This window comes from Triticum dicoccoides, chromosome 7A (genome assembly GCF_002162155.2).
Source record: "Triticum dicoccoides isolate Atlit2015 ecotype Zavitan chromosome 7A, WEW_v2.0, whole genome shotgun sequence".
NCBI classification, from domain to species: Eukaryota; Viridiplantae; Streptophyta; class Magnoliopsida; order Poales; family Poaceae; genus Triticum; species Triticum dicoccoides.
The window spans coordinates 464,093,662-464,099,317 of NC_041392.1; positions in this window are offsets into that span (position 1 = coordinate 464,093,662).

Below are 5,656 nucleotides of genomic sequence, written 5' to 3' on the forward strand. Positions count from 1 at the left end.
TGTTCAAAATGCACCATTCAAAGCCACATCATAAATTTTCAACCCTTTCTGACTTCATTTGTTATTTTTCATGCATTTACTGATTATTTTGAGCTATAAGACCCTGAAATTGAAAAACATTTCAAATGAACTCTGAAAAGGTTGAAAGTTTGCATGGTATCATCATTTCACCCACATAGCATGTGTAAGAATGTAGAGAGGGTTACGGCAAAAATTGGATGCACTTCGTGTTCAAAACGGACAATCTCTTTTGAAGTATGAGGGTTTCATACAGAAACTTGTCTGTTACAAAGGGATTTCATTTTTTTAACTTGTTAGAACTCCATAGTTTTTCTGTGTTCAAAATGCACCATTCAAAGCAACATCATCAATTTTCAACCCTTTCTGATTTCATTTGTTATTTTTCATGCATTTACTGATTATTTTGAGCTATAAGACCCTGAAATTGAAAACCATTTCAAATGAGCTCTTAAAAGGTTGAAATTTTGCATGGTATCATCATTTCACCCACATAGCATGTGCAAGAAAGTAGAGAGGGTTACGGCAAAAACTGGATGCACTTCGTGTACAAAACAAATAATCTCTTTCGAAGTATGAGGGTTTTATACGGAAACTCGTCTGTTACAAAGGGATTTCATTTTTTTAACTTGTTAGAACTCCATAGTTTTTCTGTGTTCAAAATGCACCATTCAAAGCAACATCATCAATTTTCAACCCTTTCTGATTTGATTTGTTATTTTTCATGCATTTACTGATTATTATGAGCTATAAGACCCTGAAATTGAAAACCATTTCAAATGAACTCTTAAAAGGTTGAAAGTTGGCATGGTATCATCATTTCACCCACATAGCATGTGCAAGAAAGTAGAGAGGGTTACGGCAAAAATTGGATGCACTTCGTGTAGAAAACAAACAATCTCTTTCAAAGTTTGATGGTTTTCATACGGAAACTCGTCTGTTACAAAGGGATTTCATTTTTTAACTTGTTCGAACTCCGTAGTTTTTCTGTGTTCAAAATGCACCATTCAAAGCCACATCATCAATTTTCAACCCTTTCTGACTTCATTTGTTATTGTTCATGCATATACTGATTATTTGGTGCTATAAGACACTAAAATTGAAAAGCATTTCAAATGAACTCTGAAAAGGTTGAAAGTTTACATGGTATCATCATTTCACCCACATAGCATGTGCAAAAAAGTAGAGAGGGTTACGGCAAAAAATGGATGCACTTCGTGTACAAAACGGACAATCTCTTTCAAAGTATGAGGGTTTCATATGGAAACTCGTCTGTTACAAAGGGATTTCATTTTTTAACTTGTTTGTACTCCATAGTTTTTCCGTGTTCAAAATGCACCAATCAAAGCCACATCATCAATTTTCAACCCTTTCTAACTTCATTAGTTATTTTTCATAAATTTACCGATTATTTTGAGCTATAAGACCCTGAAATTGAAAAGCATTTCAAATTAACTCTGAAAAGGTTGAACGTTTGCATGGTATCATCACTTCACCCACATAGCATGTGCAAGAAAGTGGACAGGCTTACGGCAAAAACTAGATGCACTTCATGTACAAAATGGACAATCTTTTTTGAAGTATGAGGGTTTCATACAGAAACTTGTTTGTTACAAAGGGATTTCATTTTTAAATTGTTTGAATCCCATAGTTTTTCTGTTTTCAAAATGCACCTTTCAAAGCCACATCATCAATTCTCAACCCTTTCTGATTTCATTAGTCATTTTTCATGCATTTATTGATTATTTTGAGCTATAAGACCCTGAAATTGAAAAGCATTTCAGATGAACTCTGAAAAGGTTGAAAGTTGGCATGGTATCATCATTTCACCCACATAGAATGTGCAAGAAAGTAGAGAGGGTTACGGCAAAAACTGGATGCACTTCGTGTATAAAACGGACAATCTCTTTCGAAGTATGAGGGTTTTCATACGGAAACTCGTCTGTTACAAAGGGATTTCATTTTTTTAACTTGTTAGAACTCCATAGTTTTTATGTGTTCAAAATGCACCATTCAAAGCAACATCATCAATTTTCAACCCTTTCTGATTTCATTTGTTATTTTTCATGCATTTACTGATTATTTTGAGCTATAAGACCCTGAAATTGAAAAGCATTTCAAATGAACTCTTAAAAGGTTGAAAGCTGGCATGGTATCATCATTTCACCCACATAGCATGTGCAAGAAAGTAGAAAGGGTTACGTCAAAAACTGGATTCACTTCGTGTACAAAACAAACAATCTCTTTCGAAGTATGAGGGTTTTCATACGGAAACTCATGTGTTACAAAGGGATTTCATTTTTTAACCTGTTTGAACTCCGTAGTTTTTCTATGTTCAAAATGCACCATTCAAAGCCACATCATCAATTTTCAACCCTTTCTGACTTCATTTGTTATTTTTCATGCATTTACTGATTATTTTGAGCTATAAGACCCTGAAATTAAAAAGCATTTCAAATGAACTCTGAGATGGTTAAAAGATTGCATGGTATCATCATTTCACCCACATAGCATGTGCAAGAAAGTAGAGAGGGTTACGGCAAAAACTGGATGCACGTCGTGTACAAAACGGACAATCTCTTTCGAAGTATGAGGGTTTCATACGGAAACTCGTTTGTTACAAAGGATTTGATTTTTTAACTTGTTTGAACTCCATAGTTTTTCTGTGTTCAAAATGCACCTTTCAAAGCCACATCATCAATTCTCAACCCTTTCTGAGTTCATTTGTTATTTTTCATGCATTTACTGATTATTTTGAGCTATAAGACCCTGAAATTGAAAAGCATTTCAGATGAACTCTGAAAAGGTTGAAAGTTGGCATGGTATCATCATTTCACCCACATAGCGTGTGCACGAAAGTAGAGAGGGTTACGGCAAAAACTGGATGCACTTCGTGTATAAAACAGACAATCTCTTTCGAAGTATGAGGGTTTTCATACGGAAACTCGTCCGTTACAAAGGGATTTCGTTTTTTTAACTTGTTTGAACTCCGTAGTTATTCTGTGTTCAAAATGCACCATTTAAAGCCACATCATCAGTTGTCAACACTTTATGACTTCATTTGTTATTTTTCATGCATATGCTGATTATTTTGAGCTATAAGACCCTGAAATTGAAAAGCATTTCAAATGAACTGTGAAAAGGTTGAAAGTTTGCATGGTATAATCATTTCACCCACATAGCATGGGCAAGAAATAGGAGAGGGTTACGGCAAAAACTGGATGCACTTCGTGTACAAAATGGACAATCTCTTTCGAAGTATGAGGGTTTTCATACGGAAACTCGTCCGTTAGAAAGGGATTTCATTTTTTTAACTTGTTTGAACTCCGTAGTTATTCTATGTTCAAAATGCACCATTTAAAGCCACATCATCAATTTTCAACACTTTATGACTTCATTTGTTATTTTTCATGCATATGCTGATTATTTTGAGCTATAACACCCTGAAATTGAAAAGCATTTCAGATGAACTCTGAAAAGGATGAAAGTTTGCATGGTATCATCATTTCACCCACATAGCATGTGCAAGAAAGTAGATAGGGTTACAGCAAAAACTGGATGCACTTCGTGTACAAAACGGATAATCTCTTTCGAAGTATGAGGGTTTCATACGGAAACTCGTCTGGTACAAAGGGATTTCATTTTTTAACTTGTTTGAACTCCATAGTTTTTCTGTGTTCAAAATGCACCTTTCAAAGCCACATCATCAATTCTCAACCCTTTCTGATTTCATGTGTTATTTTTCATGCATTTACTGATTATTTTGTGCTATAAGACCCTAAAATTGAAAAGCATTTCAGATGAACTCTGAAATGGTTGAAAGTTGTCATGGTATCATCATTTCACCCACATAGCATGTGCAAGAAAGTAGAGAGGGTTACGGCAAAAACTGGATGCACTTCGTGTATAAAACGGACAATCTCTTTCGAAGTATGAGGGTTTTCATACGGAAACTCGTCCGTTAGAAAGGGATTTCATTTTTTTAACTTGTTTGAACTCCGTAGTTATTCTGTGTTCAAAATGCACCATTTAAAGTCACATCATCAATTTTCAACACTTTATGACTTCATTTGGTATTTTTCATGCATATGCTGATTATTTTGAGCTATAAGACCCTGATATTGAAAAGCATTTCAAATGAACTCTGAAAAGGTTGAAAGTTTGCATGGTATAATCATTTCACCCACATAGCATGTGCAAGAAAGTAGAGAGGGTTACGGCAAAAACTGGATGCACTTCGTGTACAAAACGGACAATCTCTTTCGAAGTATGAGGGTTTCATACGGAAACTCGTTTGTTACAAAGGGATTTCATTTTTAAACTTGTTTGAACTCCATAGTTTTTTTGTGTTCAAAATGCACCATTCAAAGCCACATCATCAATTCTCAACCCTTTTTGACTTCATTAGTTATTTTTCATGCATTTACCGATTATTTTGAGCTATAAGACCCTAAAATTGAAAAGCATTTCAAATTAACTCTGAAAAGGTTGAAAGTTTGCATGTTATCATCATTTCACCCACATAGCATGTGCAAGAAAGTAGAGAGGGTTACGGCAAAAACTAGATGCACTTCGTGTACAAAATGGACAATCTCTTTCGAAGTATGAGGGTTTCATACGGAAACTCGTCTGTTAGAAAGGGATTTCATTTTTTAAATTGTTTGAACTCCATAGTTTTTCTGTGTTCAAAATGCACCTTTCAAAGCCACATCATCAATTCTCAACCCTTTCTGATTTCATTTGTTATTTTTCATGCATTTACTGATTATTTTGAGCTATAAGACCCTAAAATTGAAAATCATTTCAGATGTACTCTGAAAAGGATGAAAATTCGCATGGTATCATCATTTCACCCACATATCATGTGCAAGAAAGTAGAGAGGGTTACGGCAAAAACTGGATTTACTTCGTGTACAAAACGGACAATCTCTTTCGAAGTATGAGGGTTTTCATACGGAAACTCGTCTGTTACAAAGGGATTTCATTGTTTTAACTTATTTGAACTCCATAATTATTCTTTGTTCGAAATGCACCATTCAAACCGACATCATCAATTTTCAACCCTTTATGACTTCTTTTGTTATTTTTCATGCATATACTGATTATTTTGAGCTATAAGACCCTGAAATTGAAAAGCATTTCAAATGAACTCTGAAAAGGTTGAAAGTTGGCATGGTATCATCATTTCACCCACCTAGCATGTGCGAGAAAATAGAGAGGGTTACGGCAAAAACTAGATGCACTTTGTGTACAAAACGGACAATCTCTTTGGAAGTATGAGGGTTTTCATACGGAAACTCGTGTGTTACAAAGGGATTTCATTTTTTAACTAGTTTGAACTCCATAGTTTTTCTGTGTTCAAAATGCACCTTTCAAAGCCACATCATCAATTCTCAACCCTTTCTGATTTCATTTGTTATTTTTCATGCATTTACTGATTATTTTGAGCTATAAGACCCTGAAATTGAAAAGCATTTCAGATGAACTCTGAAAAGGTTGAAAGATGACATGGTATCATCATTTCACCCACATAGCATGTGCAAGAAAGTAGAGAGGGTTACGGCAAAAACTGGATGCACTTCGTGTATAAAACAGACAATCTCTTTCGAAGTATGAGGGTTTTCATACGGAAACTCGT